Consider the following 23,205-nt stretch of genomic DNA (forward strand, 5'->3'; position numbering starts at 1 on the left):
CCGAGAACAGAAGGAAGCTAGCCGAGAACAGAAGGAAGCTAGCAGAGAAAAGAAAGTAGCTAGCAGAGAACAGAAGGAAGCTAGCAGAGAACAGAACGAAGCTAGCAGAGAAGGTAGCTAGCAGAGAACAGAAGGAAGCTAGCAGAGATCAGAAGCTAGCTAGCAGAGAACAGAAGGAAGCTAGCAGAGAAAAGAAGGTAGCTAGCAGAGAACAGAAGGAAGCTAGCAGAGAACAGAAGGAAGCTTGCAGAGAAAGGAAGGTAGCCAGCAGAGAACAGAAGGAAGCTAGCAGAGAACAGAAGGAAGCTAGCAGAGAACAGAAGGAAGCTTGGAGAGAACAGAAGGAAGCTAGCAGAGAACAGAAGGAAGCTAGCAGAGAACAGAGGAAGCTAGCAGAGAACAGAAGGAAGCTAGCAGAGAACAGAAGGAAGCTAGGAGAGAACAGAAGGAAGTTAGCAGAGAACAGAAGGAAGCTAGCAGAGAACAGAAGGAAGCTAGGAGAGAACAGAAGGAAGCTAGCAGAGAACAGAGGGAAGCTAGCAGAGAACAGAAGGAAGCTAGCAGAGAACAGAAGGAAGCTAGCAGAGAACAGAGGGAAGCTAGCAGAGAACAGAAGGAAGCTGAAGCAAACCAACCATTTATCGTGTTGGACAAATAGTGGCTCATTTCTGTTGAAATGTCCTAAGAACTACCCCGCTAGCACAAGCACACCATCATATTGTCCTTAATGTGCCCATCAGAGCAGCTTCAGCCTGGAAGCTGTTAATGTGAACTAATATTCTGAGTCACATCAAAGTCCAACCAGAATAAAAACAGCTCATTTTATCAGACCGTATCTGTAACATCAGAGAACGGCTGGTTAAGGTGTCGTGTTAACTGCTGTTATTCTGAGCCACTGTGTTGTCTGATAACAGACAATAAAAAGTATTTCTTATCTCACTGCTTGATTATTTGATTAAATACTCGATTACCTACATAATTGGGTCCTGCAGCTCTAATGAAAATGAGACTTCGGTTGTTGTCTTTGGAAATCCTGAACTTCTTCACATGGACACTCTCAGTCTGTTTGCTTGTAATATTCAGTCTTATATGGAGCATAAAAGATGCTTTTAAACATTTGGACAGGGGGATCCCTGCCTTCATAACGTCTTGGCTGCTTCACCAGAAAAGGTGGTCTGGTTTTTACCTCTTTTATCATAGATCTGCTCCCACTGTTGAGCAATTCAGACCATTACAACAGACCCAGCTCCTCGAGTTGAGCAGTTTCTACTGTAGTTTTTATGGCGGTTGTATTTTTATTCTGTGGTCAACCTCGGTTGTTTTTAAAGGTGACGAAGTGGAGGGTTGTTTATCTTAAACTGAATTGACTGTACCCTGAAAATATAACACTTGAATAGATTTTAGGAGATATTTCCACACGTTTTAGATGAAATTATACAGGAACTTTGGCCTAAAGACGACACATTTGGGTTAGCAGGTTGTCCCAAGGCGTGAGTTATGTGGGACAGTTTGGAGGTGAATCTTCACATGAATAATACATGTCACCCATTTTAGTTTATTTCTTTACTTGCCAAAGATGTAAAGGACATAAGAGGCAGTTTCATGTCGGTCATCCGGTTAGAATAAACAGAGACTCGATGGAAAACCCTACAGATCGTCCTCAGTTAGTTAGAAACATTTAAGATGTGCTTATCCCCCTCTAGTGGGTGACATATGGTGGAAGCAGCATCTTTACAGAAAAAGCTGCCAGTCAAGTCCTGCTGAGACTCAGAGTAGCTGCAGGAGCTTCATCACATGTTATTTTCCTCTTTATGTTTCACCATGTGGACAGCAACACATGTTATCTGCACACTCAGCAGTGACAACATGAGCACATTATAAAAGCATCTGATACTGAACATTGTGGATAATATAATCTCTCACCGTGGCATTATAATTCATCTCAGGTTTGCTCATATCTTCATACATATTGTTTTATTTAGAGCAATATAAATGCACATTTTTTTTGGCTCTTTATCTGATGCTTTGTCCCATCAGTTATTGCTTCAGGGGCATCTTGGGCTTGCTCACAACACAGTTTTAGAGATCAGATATTGAGTATAAAGCCTGAAAACCTCAGAAGAAAAACCCTAAAACCCGCTTCCATCTGTCAGACGGTTCCCGCTGAGGCGTCGACGCCTCCACGCCGTCCCTGCGGCTCTTTGCCGCGAGCCTGCAGTGGTGAGTACATCTGGCTCAGAGGTGCGGTCTCGTCTGCGCAGTGTTTAACCGCCGCCTTTATATTCTGGGCATGGAGCCTCTGCCGCAGCTGGAGCACAGCGTACACCTGTTCCTTCGCCTGTCACGTGATCAATACACCCATCCGTGGATCTGCAGCCCGCTGCATCTGTGGTTCACAAACGCCTCCTCTGTGCGATTATCAGAGAAACTGCTGATGGTCCAAACCGCACAGGAGCAGAGGTCAGCAGAGGTCAGCCCACGTTTAAACCGCCCGTGACCTTTACGTGGAATTATTCTGCGACCACAGCGACCGCCACGCCTGCTTACTGCCCTGGGATTGACTTCATCAAAGTCGAGAGAACCACGAGTTAACAGTTTTATGAGCTGCTGTATCACCTTATAAGATTATTCTATAACAATGGAAACTAAAGCGTTTCCCGGTGCCGTCTTTCACATTTCACTGAAACTTCCAGATGCTTTCTCTTGTTATATCCCCATAAAACTTAGTGAACATCAGCTTGATGGGTCTGTTTTGGTCTTTTTAGCACACATTTTCCTCTTTGAGCTGGTGATGAATGATTTTAAGATCTATAAACCGGATTATTTTGCCTCAGAGTTTACTGACAGATGAAGTGTGTCTCACACTGAAACTGGCATTTATTTTTCGTTTTTAGCAGAAAAAAGGGGACCAATTCAGTCTTTTTTTGTGGTTTTTGTGTGCTCTTCATACTATAGATTTGTTTATAGCTGATGTTAATTCTCTATTTTAATTCTATTTGCTTGTTTTTCCTTTAATTGTTTACATATATTTTATACTGTACGCTGTTGCAACACAATCGTTTCCCAAATTGGGATGAATAAAGTACCTATCTATCTATCTATCTATCTATCTATCTATCTATCTATCTATCTATCTATCTATCTATCTATCTATCTATCTATCCTCATCCATCCTATACTCTATCTATCTATCCATCTATCTATCCATCTATCTATCTATCTATCTATCTATCTATCTATCTATCTATCTATCCTCATCCATCTATCTATCTATCTATCCTCATCCATCCTATACTCTATCTATCTATCTATCCATCCATCCATCTATCTATCTATCTATCTATCTATCTATCTATCTATCTATCTATCTATCTATCTATCTATCTATCTATCTATCTATCTATCTATCTATCTATCTATCTATCTATCTATCCTCATCCATCCTATACTCTATCTATCTATCTATCCATCCATCCATCTATCTATCTATCTATCTATCTATCTATCTATCTATCTATCTATCTATCTATCTATCTATCTATCTATCTATCTATCTATCTATCTATCTATCTATCTATCTATCTATCTATCCTCATCCATCCTATACTCTATCTATCTATCTATCCATCTATCTATCCATCTATCTATCTATCTATCTATCTATCTATCTATCTATCCTCATCCATTCTATCTATCTATCTATCTATCTATCTATCCTCATCCATCCTATACTCTATCTATCTATCTATCTATCTATCTATCCATCTATCTATCCATCTATCTATCTATCTATCTATCTATCTATCTATCTATCTATCTATCTATCTATCTATCTATCTATCTATCTATCTAGCTTCTTTAACACTCAGATTTCAGGAGGCAGGTTTCAAACCCTGCTTTGGTTTCTGAATGGTTTAAACCTCAAAGAGTGGGCCGATAATTTCCAAGCAAATGTTTTTCATCAGCACCTAAACTGGTCACTATTATCCCTTTTGAAAAGGTTTCGTATTTGTATCGTACTGGTATAACATACAGCCGTGCTAATCTCCTTAAATCCATCATTATTATACTTCCAGTGATCGAAGAATAGGGGAGAAACACCCCACAGTCTGAGACAGTTTGTGTCAAATAAAATGATAGTTTCTATTAGCTGTGACACATTTAGCACATAGAGCTAACTCTAAACTCCTCTCTGCACATGAACCGATAATTTTACAAACACCGAATCAGATTAAGTCCCCCGGACTTAAGCCAGATCATCATCATCCATGTTGTCCTGGTCTGCACTTTGGACATTTGTTAAGAACGAAGATGACTCAAGATGGACTGAAACTGCGTCCGATTCAGCTTCAGTTTAGAATTTCTCTGATTTATTTAGCTGATCTTCTAAAACAGCTGCTTCAGACCCTTTAAAGAACATTGATTATGTGATCTTTGTAGATTCGAGTAGCATAGTTTACACCCATCCCCCAGCAAATCACCCAAAGTGTGTGAATCATTTTAAACACTGACCAATTAAACTGATGCTCTGCATTCTGCAGCAGAAAAACTGCTTGTTTAAAACTTTTATTTACAGATTTATTTTTACGCTGATTAAAGTTCTGGAAAGTCTGATGCTGAAAAGAGAAATTCTGACCAAAATAATCAGAAATATGATTTTAATTATCAACCAAAACCAAGATATGGCTATTAGTCATTGTTGAATTAACAAAAATGTCAGTTAGTTCAACAGAAAATAGTTGTTAAGTGAATTGAAACGATATATTGTTTGATTAATCGACTCAGAAACAAAGAAGAAAGAGTAATTATCAGCTATTTCTCAGCCAGCTGATGTCATCATATCACAAGTCTGGTTTCTAACAGCTGTTGTAGATAGGAGTTGGTGTTTGTGATAATTAGAGCAAAACAAGGTGCAAACATCTTTAGAAGCACAGTTGTCCCCAACGCCTTCACAAATGCGTCTGGTGATATTAAAACCTTAAACAGCAGGAAATAAGAGGGGCTCCATAACCCCGACCCAGTCCCCGATGTGAGACTGGAGCTCCATTTTCAGTGGAAACTGACGGTCCAAACAGAAAGAAGTGGTTCCAAGTTAGGTGTTGGAACCACGTTGGCAGGTAGGAATCCTCAGCAAACAAATAGAGAGGCCTTAAACCTCTGTGGGACAGCGGAGTGCTTAATAAATCACCAGCATTCGTGCCACCAACTACCAGAACCGCTTCATTTTTTGTTTATTCCACTCGCAAAGCTTCACTCTCCACAGATCACCTGCCAAACAGACTGATGATGTCTCCTCTTAATTATCTGGAGTGCTCATGTTTTCAGGTCATTCTGGTTTTATTCTCTCTTTTAAGCCTCTTTATTTGTGTTAAAAACAATGAAAAGTCTCATTAAGTGTGACATCACTGAGTCACCGATGCTGCTGGAGCAGAAGAAGAAGAAGCAACAGCAAAGTAGCAGATTAGCAGAAAAATCTGTTAATTAGCTTAACTTGCCTGGCTTCTATGTTTAATTAGTTTAAATTGAACATGTTTCCATCATTCACACATGCTACACCTTTTAAAAAATGCAACAAAGGTCGTGAATATTTAAGATTATTAAGAAAAACCCAGTTTTGTGACAAAATGTCCTGCAAACAGAGACTTAACGGCTAATCTGTGGCATATTGTGAACACATTAATGCAGCCATTGCATAATAGCTGGGTGACATTAGATATGCTCTGCTGTGTGAACATATGCTAATTAGGCATTAAGCACCAGCAGAGAGAAGTGAGGTTCATGCTAAGAGGTTAAAAGGTTCTGAACTGAGGTGGCGGGGGGGCACGCAGCCCATCCGACACCTCAGCTGAACCACATCAGACTCCCGGGTCTGTTTTCCGGGCTCAAGGTCGGGACTCGGCACTAAATTCCCTTTCTTTTGGCCATCCCTAACCCGGCCTGGTGATTTACACTCCCAGTCTTTACGGAGCAGCTGTCTGTTCGCTGGCCGTGTGATAAATGGCCGCCCGCCGTATGAAACGGTGTCAGACCCAGTCGTCGTCTTGGTGAGGTGCGGAGGCTTTGCAGTCTGAAGCAGCCGTGATTTATCGGCCTCCTCTGACCCCTGAGGACAGAGGAGGCAGACTCACTCAGATGGAAGCTTCTGTTCCACGCTTTCTCTTCACTTCTGCTGCCGGCGCCGCAGACATATTTAAGACACGGACGCCGCCGCATGAACCGGACACGAGCGATGATTGATCTGCCGTTGGATGAGAACCTGTCTGTGTGAAATCTCAATAAATCTGATGTGATCTTTACTGATGTCTCCGACTTAGGGCCGGATGGGACGTGCAGGCCCTTAAGTTCCTCATACGTCCTCTTGTTGCTGCACGAGGAATCCATCAAAGGCATGGGCGTCAATTGGGTATGCCGAGGTATGGCAGCTGCCACGAATGTATATGTTCGTTTTTCTTTTTTTCTTTTTTCTTTTAAATGAATTTATGGAATTACTCTGTGTCAATTTGTATTGATTATTCTATTATTTAATACATATAAATTAACTACAAATGAAATTCTGAACAACATAATCAATTGATCTAAGTATCATCTTCCCTTTTGAAATGCGGTATCTCCCAGACGCCTCCCCCCCACGTTATTAGCGGGATTTGTTGTTTGCTAATTAATGTAAAATATGAAAAGAAAGCAGAAAACTTTAGATTTATTTATCACCAAATAAAAGGGGTCCCATGTTGCCCCAGCGGCGGAGGAAGGAGGACCAGGTAGTGAAGGCGGGATTCAGGCTGTTAACGAGGCTGTCCACTTAAGCACCTCCGCCGCTAATGCTAACTCTAATGCTAACGCTAATGCTAACAGGGAGACAGAGACGAGTCCATTGTTATGCCAGCAGCTATGTGAGTGAGACTGCATTTGCACACAGATAAGCTACATAGCAGACTTTTGTGGTGATTATTTGCATGTATATTTATTTATTGATTGATACTGTAGTCATGTGACTATAGTGTACTCGCCGTACCTCAGCTTTGGCTGAATTGACGCCGCTGATCAAAGGCTCTGGGTGGTGTCTCTTTAAATATTCAGGAAAAGGAAGTGGAGCTGAATTGAGCAGCTGGATTTTCTGAGTCCATAATGTCAGAGGTTTAAATGCCACAACAGATGGAAAGCTATCTCGTTGTGCTCGGTTACAACTCCCATCTTTAAAATCCTATCAAGTGCTGAAGCAAAGCTCCCCCATCCACATGTGTAGCATAACCTCCATCGTGTCACTCGGGTTAGCTCCACATTAAAACAATAGAGATATAAAAACAGGACCCTCCCCCCCCGTGCTTCTCACACAAGCTCGTCCCGGCAGATGTTCGACACGCGTTTACATCTTTATGTGCATATATTCGCCGGCTCCACGTGTGGGCAAACGGAGCAGATTGTAGGTGCGAGGGCAGTTAGGGTTACAGCGGTTGTTGCAGGTGTAATCCACTTTTTACCTGAGGCCTCTGCATGCTTCTCTCATATTAATATTCCCACTTTGACCCTGAGGTCCGGCCTTACTGTAAACCCATCGTGGCAGACGACAGGGAGGCTGGTGGAGGGGCGAGCCTTCCTCTCTGCCTCCGTATGCAGATCACAGATCAGTCTTAAGACCCTGGTTAACCAGAATCCCCCCCCCGTCTAACCCTGCCGCCGATCCAGCTGTCGCACGCACACATGCACATGCTCTAATCCACACATGAGCACACCACTTTGGTGATAATCTGTGCTGTGTGCGTGTTTCTGCGGTTGGTCTTTTGCTTTTAAGTTGCACTGATGATGTTTTCTCCCCTTTAGTTTTTTGCCAGTGTGTCAGATAAAACCATCTAAACTCTGTTCTCAGTTCTTATGAATCACATTTTCTCACATATTGGTGCAGAACTGGAAAGATTGTATCCGTTTTTATGGATGTTTGGCTTCAAAGAGACACTTTGCTTGTTTTCTGACATGCTAAATAGATAGATAGATACTTTATTGATCCCGAAGGACATTCAAAGCATCCAGTAGCAAGACATAATAAAGCAATGAAAATGTTTATACAATTATAAACACTTTAAAAACTATTTAAAAAAAACAGTTTAAAAATATAAAGTGACCAGTGAATAGTCGGTATCTAACGTGTGTTGATGAAGATTGAATAAGGGCAACTGGACTTCTTCTTGGATCTTAAAGACGTTTCACCTCTCATCGGAAAGACTTCTTCGGTTCTGAACCAAATGGTTGGGAGTATGGGCTCCTAAGTCACTCAGTGGGGTCACATGGCTCTGAAAGGATCAGATAATTGGCTAAATTACAATAAGAATGAGTTATTAAGTGCATGTAGACACCTTAATCTGACAAGAAATTGGATCGGATCGGATTAAGACCCCGAGATAACTCGGTTGAAAGTCAAACTAAACCTGGCCATTAAAGACACATTCAAATGAGCCACAAATCTTCAATTTACAATTATAAAAAATAAACAAACGAGAGGAGAAACTCATGTAAATGTTTGTCACCTGTAATATTTGAGTGGATCAGCACCTTTCGTGTCATCATTTAGGCCTCAATAACACGGTAAATTTCATAAGAAACACTGAATTTTAACTGAAAAACTCCAAGCAGTGGCTTAAGTTTCTGGGACAGAGTTTGGAGTCAGAGCCTAATCCAGAACCAGTTCTGTGCAGCTCAACAGCACCAACTCACTCAGTGGGGTCACATGGCCCTGAAAGGATCAGATTATTGGCTAAATTACAATCAGACTGAGTTATTAGGGTAATTCTCCTTGGATATATGGCGGTGAATGAATGGAATCAGAGGCACAAAGCGTGTCATACCCTGGTATGATAGGTGGCGCTGTACCCATTCCAACTGTTGCTAATAGAGCCACTTCCTGTTGACCTCTTCACCACCAACAACAAACTCAGGCATTGGAGAAAGATGGAGAACGCAGAGCCAGATGAAGCTACGTCCCTCTACATTTGGTCTGTGATGAGCTGCTTGTTGCACAAACTCGATGCCCAACGGAGCATTCTCCATCGCGTTGTTTGTTTCTTTCTGACGGCGACAACAACAGGAATATCGTCTCCTTTGACTTCCGGGTCACGACCCCGGGAAAACATCTGGAGCATGCGCAGAACGCAAAGTCTGATTCACCACGTGCTTCAGCGTCTACAAGCAGGTTTAGAGTGACTTTCAACCCAGTTATCTCTGATTTATAGTCAGATTAAGGTGTCTACATGCACTTAATAACTCAATCTGATTGTAATTTAGCCAATAATCCGATCCTTTCAGTGCCATGTGACCCCACTGAGTGACCCCCCATGTCGTTAGAGTCATTAGCCGCTTTCAGACAGACCGTTCTAAGAAAGTAGTTATCAGAACTACCCTCCTCGAATTTCGTTCTGATAACTATCCTTCCCCAGCGGAACTGTTTCAGTCTGCATTCGCACATGAGTCGGGACCTGATAGGGACTGATGCGCCGCGCGCAGCTGTCTGCTTCAGTGACGTGTTAGCCGTTAGCCGTTTAGCGCTACATTCAAACACAAAACAAAACGGTAAAAATAAGGAGAGTAGAAAAAACACCACCAAGAAGCTAATATGGAGAGCAGGGAGGCCACTGTGTTTACGGTCTGCATGATGGTGATATTAATCATGGACAATCACATCAGGCGTCTAATATCGAGGCTGTAAGAGCTCACAAAGAGAGTCAGGAGATACTTTTTTATTTCATGAAGGAAGAAAGGTGAGCAGAGCGCTGCAGACAAATGAGACCAGTGTAAGTTTAACTTATTAAACACCCGCCGGGAAACATTTTAGCCGTGATAGCATGACATGGGGCGTAGCTACGGACCACCAAACACCTCTGTCAGATTAGTTCTATAGAACTATGAAAAGACCCGACCTTGGAGAAGGAGCTAAATAGTTATAGGAACTAAGGGAGAAAGCCCCGAGTTCCTGTATGTCCGAACACGGGAGAAAACGGCCCCGCGGATTAAAAGGTTATTAGAACTGCCAATGGTTCCTACAGTCCGAAAGCGGCTATTATCACCTCTGAATTGTTTCGGTCACAGGATCCAAGGTGTGAGGAGGAGAGACAATGCTGCTCTGTAGGTGATACCCGAGACCACCTCCTCTGTTCAAAGATGGCCTCCATGACTCCTCTCTCTCAAACCATCCGTTTTCTCCGTCAGAAAAGAGTCGAGATGTAGAAGTAGGGCTGCAGCGCAAGATTATTTAGATTTAGAGAGTATTCTGTTGTTTATTCCAGCGATAACTCGAGTAATCGAATGCTTTTTCCTTACGAATTCCTTACTGGAATCCATCTCAACTAGCAAGCTAATTCTGTCTCAGACTTAAGACGTTTTTTGTTGTTGCTCGTCGTCAGTTCCTGCATCAGATAAAGTCTCCTGCTGACAAACGTCTGTCACCACGTGAGGTTTTTCTCACGTTCGAAGTGAACGCAGCATCTCTCTCAAAGCGCTCCGCTGGTGATGTTACCTCACACAGACTCTGGGGGATTCATGGTCTCCCTGAACATTTTCCTCTGGGGTCGGTTCTCTGAAAGGAGTCTTACTGCAAACTGTCCCTGGTTTAGCCTAAAATAATCCTGGAACCGGACTTCCTGTGATGGCAGCCTCGTATTACACACTCAAACTGCTTCCTGCCTGCATTCATCGATGTCAACTCTAATCTGACACAACAGTTGAAGGGAATTATTGTGAAAAGAAAACCAATGAGGGGATAATATCGCTGCTTTAAGTGTTTTTCTGCTGGATAACTGACTGATGGACACGGTTTGACAGAATCTGTAAAGATGGCCCCGGCCCCCTCTAATTCCAGCTAAAACATTTAGGATCCCTCTGGATGCCATCAGAGCACGTCATAAAGATTTCTGCTTGTATAGTTTTCTCCGGAGATTTCGCTGCATTGATTTTTGTTTGGAGAAAATAAAACATCCAGGACGATGAAGACGCCTCCTCATCCTCTTGGGGAGCTTTGTTTGAATGACTTCTAGAAGCCGTCTGAGGCAAAAAGTTTCTTTTTGCAGCATCTTTCCAGCTTTTCAGGTGACGATTGAGTGTGACAGGAGGGACCGAAAAGGGTGATAAAGGAGAAGCGTGACGGGGAAAGCTGAAATAAACCTAAACTACGTCACGATCGCGCGTTGCCCCCACCAGCTGGGCCACCAGAACATTGTGTGTCACATTTTGTTAGCCTGTAGCGCAGATAATTCAGCCTGATTTCTTCACATGAATCCTGCAAAGTCAAACTGCTGAAAGCCATCTCACGGGCCCCCTGTCACTGTCCACTTTTTAGCTTTTAAGGGTATCTTTGTCATCATCCTTCATCGAGACTCTCCCCGCCGTGTCACCGCTCGGGGCTAATTGGGGAAAAAAATCAAGCCGCACACACGCAGCAGCGAGCAGCAAACGATGAGAGCTAATCAATTTCCTGCGCTACGAGCTGCACGCACACAGGTGCTCAGGCTGGTGTCGGTATCCACCAGAGGTAGAAGACTGACAGTGCCCTCACCCCACCCCCGTCTCCCAGCCTACGGCGTGTCAGTTTTCCTTCTCAACGGGAGCGGGACGGTGCAGGCGGCGCTGCAGCATGAATATAAATGGACTGGGAGTATCTGTTGTGCCGGTGCGAGCAGAGGAAGACCGACCAACGCAGCCTTCCTCACAGAATTCCTCCGCCACACGTCTCAGATCCGCGTCGGGCGGCTCGGTTTGCTCGAGGCCGCTCTGAGGAGTGGCGTGCTGGGACTGAACGTCTCGCTGTCAGACCTCTGTAAACCGGTGAGAAATGGATCATGTGTTGATGCAGCTGATCACCTGATTCTGAGTGGAATTTACTACTCCTCTCTCATGACCTTGGGATCGCTCTGATACCCCCCCCCTCCCACCCCGCAGTAAAGGCTTCATTCCTGTCCTGGATAAGTGTAACTGGCTGTCCGTCTGCATCTATTTGAAGCAGTTGTTTCCACATGTGTGCCCATTTGTTTGTGTTTTCCCTCCCTCTCTGCTCCTTGTGTCCTGTCAGCCTCCCCGTGACATCGCTGTGAGGTGTGGTGCCTCGAACATTTGGAGCTGGACACACACTCACAGACTGGGGGGTTATTTCAGTCTGTATGGAGGATGAAAACATGATAAGATGGTACATATCTCACCTGAAACAGCAGCAGAGCTGTGTTCCTTTTTAACTGCTTGCTTTTAGATTTTATTCAGCTGTGATTTGAAGTGTAGAGATGAGCAATAAATGCTCGAAATGTCTTCAGAAAGATGGAAATAATTCAATTTACTAATTGATCACAGAGCCTAGTGTTTTAAGCACAATAACAGGACCACTTCTTTAATTTACTGATGCTGTACAGCCCGAAGTCCTGAACTGATTAAATATAAAAACTGTAGAAAGGAGAGTCGATGGAATCAATGCTAATAAACTAAACTAATAAAGTCAGAACAAAGAGAGCACGACAGCTGCCTCAGCCTGCAGCTACCTGCCCCCCCCCCGTGTGTGTGTTATAAAGCTACCAGTTGCTGCTGGGGGCAGTTATCACTCGGTTCTGGATAATCAAATTGCAACCGGCATAATCAGGTTTACAGCTGTTGGTCTGCATCGTCTCAGCTCGTTCGCTCAGACTCTGACGAAGCAGAAGCCGACGGACAGATGTGATGTCACTGCGCTGGTTGTGGACGTTTGAGTCAAAGATCAGAACTCAGGGACCGGTTTTAGATAATTAAGTTGTGTCATATTAATGCAGAGGGTTAGAAAAGGAAAACAAAACGGCTTGTTATTGATCAGCTGCTCCCTCAGCCTGACGGCCCGCAGCAGAACCTCCATCACGGCCGGTTGTGTGCAGGGATATTCCTGCGATTGGGTCCAATGTCGCGCTGGTTTCTTGCAGCAAACGCACACACGTGCATGTGCATTTTGCATGTTGGCATTACTCTCACATACATCCAATTACTGGAGTCAGGATATGGTTGGCATAACATAATGAACAGCCTTTTTTCACGTGCCTAACTGGCGCTGCAGTGCTTCTCAGCCCGTTCTCCCATTTCTTCTTCTCTAGTAAAACAAGTGGAAGGAAAACAGATTATCTTTGACCTGGAGTGGAATGCATGATTTTTATCTACCAAAGAAGGGTATTTAATGACATTTAAAGGGTCCAAACCCCAAAGTTTTTGAAAGATGATTAGCAATAAGGATGGAGATAACCTCTAATTTAAATTCTGCTACTTAAACAGTTAAAAACACGATGGGGCTCATGTTTGCTTTTGGGATAACACGTAAGGCTGGGAGCCACCGCCAGGCAGTGACGTCTTAACAGGATTATAGATTTTTCCCTCCGGCCAGACCTCAGCATTGTTTGTCACTAAATATCTTTAATTATTTATCAGTTTGACATCTGGTTTACAGTCGTAATGAAGCGGCCAAACACAGCTGCGGAGGCCAGAGAGGCGGCTGCGTCGTAGTCCTCCTCTTCCAACCGCTCTACCTTTCTGTGACATGTGACCTTGGTGTCATTAAGGGCCATTTTTTTATGTGTATACATCAATTAACAATTAATCCAGTCCTACAAGCGTGTATGGGCCACAGAGTTATGAACTACTTCTTGTTCTATGTGAGGAAACAAAAAAAGCAATAAGCTGCTCTGTGTCCACAAAGTGTGAGAGCGAAGCCCTCAGTAATGAGCGTAACCTCGTTTTTCTGGGACCTTAAAAAGTCCCCCCCCCCCCCCGAGGTCCGGCATCAAAGCCCCTCTCAGCTGCTCCGACTGTTTACAACGATGCATCGATCTACTCTGCTTAATCTTCCCCGCTGCCGGGTGAGTTAAAGCAACAGTTAAAGCCGCCACACACACCTACAGCGAGCACAAAAGCCCAGCGCGCCGTCACACCCAGGACTCTGCTGGGGTCCTGCTTTTTCTGATCCGATCCTCTGCGCTCTGATAATTTCTCCTCTGACTGACAGAACAAAGACGATAAAAGGGGACGCCACTTTAAAAAAAAACTAACAGACAGTCTCCCAACACAGTTTGCAGAAAACAAGCAGAACACATTTCAGTGCGCTCAGCTTTTAAAAATGTTTTTAAATGGAGTGATAGATGACACACACACGAGCAGCAGTAAGTGATGGATGAGGCTGATCTTTTTACCTGTGTTGGCAATCCACATCCAGCCCTGGCTCCTCGTCACCATTCGTCCCGCGTCCACTCTTCCAGTTATTCTGTTTTTCCTTCCTCCTTTCTCCTCCTTTCCTTTTCTCCCCTTTGGCCCCTTCTTCTCTTCCTCTCCCTCTCCCCTTCCTCTTCCTCTCGCTGCACTTGTTTGAGTCTATTTCAGTAGCAGCAACAGTGGAGCCCGCTGCGACGGTGGCATGGTTTCCAGCATTTTGGCAGAAGGTCACATTATCACTCGCTGGTAAAAAAAAAAAAAAAAAAAGAGGGAGGAGGGGAAAAAATAAGGAGGAAGAAGTGATGGAGGTGAGCAGGTGCCAGAGGAGGAGGAGGAAGACGAATTAACAAATGCACTTGTGCTCCTGGCTGAATGTCCCGGCTACCTCAGGAGAAGGCTTTCAGGTGAGATGTCCCACAATGCTTTGAGGAGCATAACTGCCCGTCTTCGCCAGCTGCTCACCTCTGGAGAAGAGATAATTCCTCCGTTGTCTGGACGATGAGACTCGGGTCGAACTTAAACCCTGTTAAATGTGAGCTCAGAACGCATCGTCAAGTTTTTCAGACACGCACGCACGTACTCCATCTTTGGCTCAGATTCTGCAGGGTGACCCTGGTCTCCACTTCCCAGCCTTCCTCCTTTGCCCTCCTCTGGTTCGAGCAGCCACTCCATCAAAAACGAGACTCTGAGGAAGGATCCGGGCGGCCGGCGACAGATGGCTGGAGCAGGGGTGCAGATATGAGTCAGCTGCCAGAGTTTGGAGATTCTTTGACGGCCTCCTGAGAAACACACCTTTCTGTTTGCTTGTTCTCGTCTTCACTTTTTGGTGGAAATGTTTCCTACCTGCACCCCTCCCACCACGGATGAGAGCTTTTCCTCTGGCTGTAATCCTGACTCCTACATTCCATGTCACAGGAAAGGCTTGTGAGCTCTAATCATTATGTAGTAAGGATTTATCCTCTCCCTCTCCCTCCCTCCTCTGTTTCCCTCCCTCCCTCCCCTCCCCTCCCGTTTATTTCTCTCGCTCTGCCGTCCTACAACTCTCGACATATCTCACGGTCCCTTTTCCAGCCTCCACAGTCTGGTGCCTCGTCTCTCCTTTTATTTAATCTGCACGGCTCCCTCCATGCGCGCCCCGGCTCGTCTGCCTCAGTGCAGCTCACGTCTCAACAGGTTTGTCCTTGAAAGGTTCTGTGGGACAGACGGAGTCGGTGCTCACCTCGTCCTTCCTGCGTTCATGCTCATTTCATGAAGTTTGAGCTTTTTTGTATGTTTCTGCTTTAAGAAAGAACATGGCAGCGTCTGGCCCACTTTAATCAACCTGTTATCTGGAATATAAGCACATGGGACTGAAACTTGTGCTGCCATGGCAGAGTTTATCCACCAGAGGGCGCTAACATAGTCCTGCTGGGTTTTTGGGCTCCCTGTGGGCAGTAATCTGCTGAACCTGCCTCCAGGTCTCTGGTGTCTGGCTTTTCCAACAGATTCTGGAACCTGGCTGCAGGGATTATCCTCCATTCAGCCAGAGAAGTATTCAGCCCTGATCTGATCAGCCCTCAGCTTGAAGTTCTCATGTTTGTCCCCCCTGAGCATGCTTGGTTTAAGCCTTTCGCACCCTTAACTTTTGTCTTTGGACCTTAGGTTTTACTAGGTGCTGGCCATCGATTAACATTTTTAATCTAATTAGTCACATGATTTCCCTGATTAATCACGGTTAATCACATTTGTACGCAGAATCCAAAAATGAGTCCAAAAGTAGCGTATAGCTTTTAGCATTTAGCTTTATTTTAAATGTGCTGCCATATGAATGAAAGTGCCATAACATTTGTTGTGCAAACACACTTTTAACATCAGCATCTTTCTGTAGTTTTTATGTAGAAGCCTCGCTCCACTGTCTGTTTCCTTGAATGACTTGCTGCTATCAGTTGTGTGTTTTGCCTTTAAGTGATATTTTAGACTGGAACTACTACGCTGAGAAGACAATTCAACTTGGCAGTGTTTACAGATGACTTTGGTTCTGTCGACTCCGCCGTCTGGAAGAACTTTAAAATGAAAATGGCCGAGTAAAAGTTCCGTACCCTTCTCCATGTTTGGTGGATCCGCCGATTACTTTCTTTTCCTGTTCCACAGCAGACAGCAACAGACTTTTACAAAATAAAAGCCTGTGAGCAGCAGACTTTTACAAAATAAAAGCCTGTGAGCGACAGACTTTTACAAAATAAAAGCCTGTGAGCAACAGACTTTTACAAAATAAAAGCCTGTGAGCGACAGACTTTTACAATAATAAAATAAATAATAAAACAGGGCGTAGTGGGTTGAGCAGGCGCCCCATGTACAGAGGGTATAGTCCTCGCTGCAGCTGGCCCCGGTTCGAGTCCCGTATCGGAGGGCCCTGTGCTGCGTGTTGTTCCCCCTCTCTCTGCCCCCTGCTTCCTGTCTCTCTGAACATTCCTTTCCATTAAAGGAACAATAGCCCTCTAAATCTTTTATTTTTTTTAATTAAAAAAACAAATAAAATAAAAAAACATACGTTAATGCGCGATAAAATATTTATCGGCATTAAAGAATTAATGCGTTAACGCGATAATAACGAGTTAACTCGCCCAGCGCTAGTTCTTACATTTTTAAACTCACTGCCGTACAAACTATTTGTCACATTACAGTCAAATGCATACGCTGAAAAGTTTGTTATGGCAGCTCCATCGTCTTTTATTTGACATGATAAGACTCTTTGTTCTCTCAGATGAAGGGTAAAGGCGACACTCGTTGATCCTCGATTAGTTTGTAGACTCGAGCTCAGGGTGTAAAAGACTAAAACATTATAATAACACCACTTGCATGTTGTCTAGTTGTATCCCAGCAAGTTCACTGAAATTCAAAATACTCTCAGATGTGTACTTTCAGAACACCGGGCAGCGTACCAAGATTTGTGAAGTGAGCCAGCACTGTTTGTGCTGATATAATCTAATGCCATATGTGTCCCCGGTGAAGCTGCACCCGTGTGAGCCACAGTTAAAACACTGCAGTTAGAAAGCGTTGTTTCTGGAAACTCTTACAATCATTTCCACCACGTGGGGGGGGGCTGTACCGCTTCTGCTGGACGGCCGGAGGTCGAGGTCTTGTTCTGAACTGTGCAGGACGGTGTTGGCCGGCTCAAACCGAGGCAGCAGCAGCTTTTTGTGCTTGGCTTGCTTGTAATATCACCGGCTGTTTGTACTCCGGTGATTATTAAACTCTCTCAATCAAGGAGAACATAGAGATTTCTTCTCCCTGAGTTGCGTTTCAGCCAAAAATAAAAAAAGAAATGGCTATTTGTATACTTGGATTGGCTGGAAAGAGCCTGGAATATACATCTCCTGGGGTTATCTGCGGGTAATGCATGAAAGCAATGACAACCGTACAGATGCATGACTGTAAATCAGTCATGATATCGGTGCCAGGACCCGTCAGCCCTGTCTGCCCTCATTAGTAATCAGAGCTCGCAGGGCTGCAGCTTCAGCTGTGAACCGAACCTCGTTTTCTCCTGAAAGCTACTTCTTTATGCATGACACTCTTCCTTCTGACACACTCTTTGGACCAGTTCTCCTTTTACTGAGTTTGCTGACGTTCCTCTGTGGGTCACTGGAAGGTGCCATAATGAATTACACCCACATTTATTTTTGTTGCTCAACCCAATTTGTTTTTGCTCTACTTTCCCCAAGCATTTTTCCAGTTTTATTATCATCATTACTTGAAATAGTTTGGAAGTTTAGATGTCCTCTGTGACTGTTTTCCTGTTGAGGAATTCAGTTTTCAACAAATCGTGCAGATATTTATTGATTAATTGCATGAATCTTATGTCCCACCTGGGTGGTAAGACCGCTGCTCTGTACAAAGTGGAAAACACGGCTTCATAATTGCTCCGGTGTCATGATTGTCCTCTCCTAAATGCTTAGCTTGCTGTTTTAGTTGCATTTCTTCATTATGAAAGCTGACAGCAAGCTGGATTGCTCTCCCATAGAACTGCTTCGATTGGCTCTTTCTGTACTTTGTACTCACATAAGTCATTTCGGTTCAAAGTTTCCACCACAATCAAATGATTAAAAAAATATTGTCAAAATATTCCAGATGTTTATGTAAAATATGAAAGTGTTTGATGAAGTAGTTTGTAATGAATCTGTTGCTCAACTTGCTGCGTTGCCCAGCAGAAACGGGCAGTTGTTGCTCTCTTTTCTGATTAAAACAGCCGACGTTCAGCTCTCAGCTCTGATGAAACTAACGAAAGGATAAGGCTTCATTGTTTGTGGGAATGTTCAAAGATAAACCAATTCTGGAAAATGTATTACATTGTATCGGCCTCATAGTTGGAAGAAAAGTTCCATTGCGAGCCAAAATATGTTTACTGGGAACTTTGTGTCACTGCTCATCGACTTTGGACTCTTACAAGCCAGGAGGATAATTGCATTATTGAGGAAAAGTATGGACACACCTTCTATTGGAATGTGGACAAAAGAACTGATGTCCTGTCTCGCTTTGGAGAGACTAACATATATTGTAAAAAAGAAAAAGAATTTTGGACTTTCTGGAAACTCACAACCTTGAATTGTGATTAACTGTACAAGTTCTGCAATGTGTGCACTGCTGTGACCCTATTGGAATGTAATTTTGTTTTATTAATTATTATTTATCTACATTAGTATCATTTTGTTTGTTTTATTCTATGTTTATCTGTTTATTTATTTTTAATTCTATTCTATTTTATTTATTTATTTTAATAATATTTAATAATACAATAAATAAATAAAAATAAATAATTAAACAAATATTTATTTAATATTTTAATGAAAATATATTTTTATTTATTTATTTATTTTTTATTATTTAATGATATTAAAAATAAATAAATAAAATAGAATAAAAATAAATTAATAAAAATATATATATATTATTGCCACATGGGGATATAATGTTCATGTTTAAATGTCAATGTTTAAATCAATGAAAAATCAGAATAAAAATATGTTTAATAAAAAAACTAAAGGATAAGGTGTGGAAACGCGTTGAAAATGATAATTACGAGCACAGAATGATCTCACTGCTGCTAAATAAAGCGGCAGCTTTGATTGACCTTGACCATCAATCCGGCACATGTTCTCCCGACGGTTCGTTTCAGACCACAGCGGCTCGGTGTTGTCGTTGCGTCTGCAGGATGTTTCACCCAGAAAGGTCGGGCTGGTTCTGAGGACACACCGAGACCGAGCCGACTGTCTGCAGGTGACTCGTCTCCTCGCCACAGATTCACTGCCCCGAGCTGTTCCAGCTCCACTTTCATCTTTGGATTGGGACGCTAGCCCCCCCTACAGTTTAGAAAGAAGAGCCTGAAATTCACCTGAAATTTCTAATTCGCTTTGCTTTGTTTCTTGATGTGATATCATTCAAGCCCTCACTCCTTTTGTCCACTTCAGAGCCGACTTTCAGAAAGCACAAAATCATCTCGGTTGTACCTTTTTATCCACTTCCAGGTCACATTTGCATGTGTTATCTCAGCTGCAGACGGTGTCTCTTACAAAGGTAACTGCCAACTGTTTTTGCACTCAGCAGCCAGTAATCTTCCAGTTTCTCCCCTTAGGATGAATGCTTTGAAAAAGGAGTCCTTTCTCCGCGGCAGGAGGGCATCAGTGGGGTTTTATGAGCCTGTCAGGGCTGCACTGAGAGATGAGGCGGTGCCTCACGACCCCATCACACCATACATGTCCACAAAACCCCTGCTCGTGATCAACAACTTGTAGAGCTAGATTTCCTGGATTGATGAGGCGGTAAGATGTTATTGAAATGCAAAAAGGAAAGTTGGCTTGTGCTGTTTTAGAACAAAACAGATGAAATCTTAAAGGCTTTTTTGCCTGTAATGTGATCTAATGCTGATGACCGGCATTGTGTTCATATTCTAATCGACCAATAACCGGGTTTATTGTTTGATATGAACAAGTTTCTGGCACTGTTTTGATCTCCAAATTAAATCGAATGCCCGTCTGATGTTGACCTTCAATGTTTGGCATTCGGGCTTCATTCTTTCTCTTTTGTACTCATGTTGGACTCTGAAGTTGTGCTCAGAGAGAAATCAGTTCACAGGCAACCAACAAAGTTGGAGAGTAGTTTACATTGTTGTGCTCGTCTGACCAAAACCTGAACTTTTAAAGTACATTTGCAGGTGTTGGTCCTGTTGTTCTATTGGATTTTTCATAGTTGATGTGTTGACATGGAGAAGCAGCATTTAGCCGTTATGCTGCAAACAAGTGGAACAAACTGCCAGTGGAGATTAAACTTTCACCAAATGGAGACATTTTTAAATCCAGGTTAAAGACATTTCTGTTCTCATGTGTCTATGCATGAAATCTGCACGATGTCTTTGAACTTATCTGGACTGTTGCTTGTTTTTAAATTCACTTAAATGATTTTATTTGTTTCTCTTTATATTATTTTATGTATAATGCTTCTTCCACTCCCTGCTGCAATGCTTTTATTTTATGTGAAGCACTTTGAATTGTTTGTACATGAAATGTGCTATATAAATAAATATATTTGATTTGATAATGCAGTTGGTAGTAGAGCTTCAGCATTAAGTTCATGCTCCACAGTTCCCATCCTGGGCTGGGATCTGTGGGCACCAGAAGATGGTGAAAGAAGGCAGTCCTAGAAACCTGTTTAATATGTGAGTCAAAAATAACTCACTGTTGTACTAGAAGCCAAAGAAATACCATCCAGAGTATATACATATATAACAGCTTCAGAATCATCCAGGGCTTTAAGATGTTCTCTCCACTTGCTGCCTGTGCATTTTAGGGTTCATTTTAAGATTCTTTTATTTGTTTTTTAAAGTTTAGATGGTCTTCTTGCCCCATCTTACCTCTCTGAGCTGCTTCACCCATATTCTCCCGCTCGTTGCCTCAGGTCAGCTGATCCTGGAGGTACCGAGGTCTAAACTAAAGCTCAGAGGAGACGGAGCTTTTAGTGTTTAGCTCCCAAACTATGGAACGATTTGCCGTTACATATCAGAAGTGCCCCTTTATTGTCCACTTTTAAAACTCATCTAAAGACACATTTTTATTCTTTGGCTTTTAACACATGTTGAGACTTTTGCTCTTACTTCTGTCATCGTGTTTTATTGTTTCTGTTTGTCTTTTCCATATTTTGCATGTTTATTGATTTTCGTCCGTACAGCACTTTGTCGCAGCTACTGTTGTTTTAAAGGGCTTTATAAATAAAGAAGTAGTAGTAGTAAGACATGCTTGTAGTCTGACCAACTGATTGGTTTCATCTGGTTTTATAGATAAGTACAGCTGAGTATCATCAGCATAGCAGTGGAAATGTATGCCAGGGTCCGAGCACAGAACCCTGTGGAACTCCATCACTTACTCTGATTTGTGAGGAAGATTCTTCGTTTACACGAACAAACTGGAATCCATCAGATTAATATGACTTAAAGCAGTTAATTTAATCCCAATAACATGCTGAAGCTTCGGTAGCAGGATACTGTGGTCGATCGTATCAAATGCAGCTTAAAGACGAGGCTACGAGGAGATCAGCGGTCACTTTCACCAGTGCTGCTTCTGTGCTCTGAATCCTGACTGAAACTCTTCAAACTGATTATTTCTGTGTAAATAATCACAAAGTTTGATATTTTATTTTTTGTCTTATTAATTGCAATATTTAAAAATAGAAGAAAATCTGATGAGCATTGACCAGTCCTCATCTCTGCAGATGAACACATTGTGCACGCCGTCGCTGTCGGTTTGCATCCGTGTGACGTTATGAGGCTTTGGCTGAGCGGGTGGGCCGAGCAAGGAGGAAGTAACACATGTCAGGGCGGCAGCAAAGGGGGAAGGCAGGCATATGCTCTCTCTCTGTGGCCCGACCCTCCTGCTCCATCCGACAATATGGCAGAAAAAAAGCACATCTGACCCAAAAAATGATATCGCAGACGGCAAAGCAAACGTCATCTGGGCCACGCTCCCTTCCTGTCTGTCTGGGACTGCTCGGAGCTATTTTCAAGAGTTTCTGGAGAAAACAGGAAAGCAAAAGGCCAAACTTGGCATTGTGTGTCCCAGGAGGGAGGCCAAATTTATCCCAGCCGACTCCAAGTATTGACCAGTGTCATCTCGGCTTACTCTCTTCAGAGAGAAACCTGGGTTTCTTTGCCTCAGTCCTGCCTGGCTGCTTCTGAAAGGAGTGTAAATCCTAAGAAACTCTGACATAGAATAATGTTATAAAGATAAAAGCCTCGTTCACAGCGTCACCCCGGTCCTCTGAACTGTTTTTAACAGAATCTGGCATCTCAGTTTGTCCCTCCTTTGCTGCGATGACTCTCCAAGAGTCCACGGGGTGTCCTGGGGCTGTGTGGTGTTTCCATCCAGCTGCCATCATTTGGTCATGGCCTGAGAACCTGGACACAACCTGTTAAGCCATTAAGCATCTGTGTTTTCTGGAACCGGTGCCACACTGAGACCTGTTGCCCGATGAATGATGCAGTCTCTGTAAACACCTCAATATCATCTCTCTGGCTGCTGATCTCATTTTCCCTCTTTACTGCCAAAAAATCAGGACAACAGAATCCTACAAGTTATATACACAGGAAAAAAAAATGCCCCTCCAAAAATAAGTAAGAAAAACAACAAATACAAGACGTTTTTTCTTGAAATAAGCAAAATAAATCTGCCAATGGAACTAGTGAAAATCGGCTTGTTAAGATTTCTTGAAATAAGATGTGATATTTAGGACTTTTGAGATAAAAGTGATCTTGAAATTAGCTTAAAAACCTCTTCAAATGTCAAAAAAAGCTTGTTTCATGTGAAATATGACTCAAAACAATTTGTTTTCAAGACTTTTTCACTTAAGATATTCAAGATGTATTGTATTAAAACAAGTCCCTATATCTGGGGCAATTGTGTCTTATATCAAGTGTAATGAGATACTCAATGAGACAAATATACTTGGTAAGATTTAGATTTTCTCCAGTGTAAAGCTCATCTCTGACACACGCCA

The 23,205-nt window shown here is 42.9% G+C and overlaps 1 protein-coding gene across 1 annotated transcript in view; it reads right to left on the bottom strand.

Annotated features, from left to right (window-relative positions):
• The window catches only part of grin2ca (glutamate receptor, ionotropic, N-methyl D-aspartate 2Ca), an 86,231-nt gene extending 71,633 nt beyond the window's left edge, over positions 1–14,598 (bottom strand). The window contains exon 1 of the mRNA XM_075454764.1: positions 14,169–14,598. The gene's annotated coding sequence lies outside the window, so the exon portion shown is untranslated. The remainder of the gene's footprint in view (positions 1–14,168) is intronic.
• Between the last annotated feature and the right edge of the window lie 8,607 nt (positions 14,599–23,205).

The sequence above is a fragment of the Odontesthes bonariensis genome, chromosome 21 (assembly GCF_027942865.1).
Source record: "Odontesthes bonariensis isolate fOdoBon6 chromosome 21, fOdoBon6.hap1, whole genome shotgun sequence".
NCBI lineage: Eukaryota > Metazoa > Chordata > Actinopteri > Atheriniformes > Atherinopsidae > Odontesthes > Odontesthes bonariensis.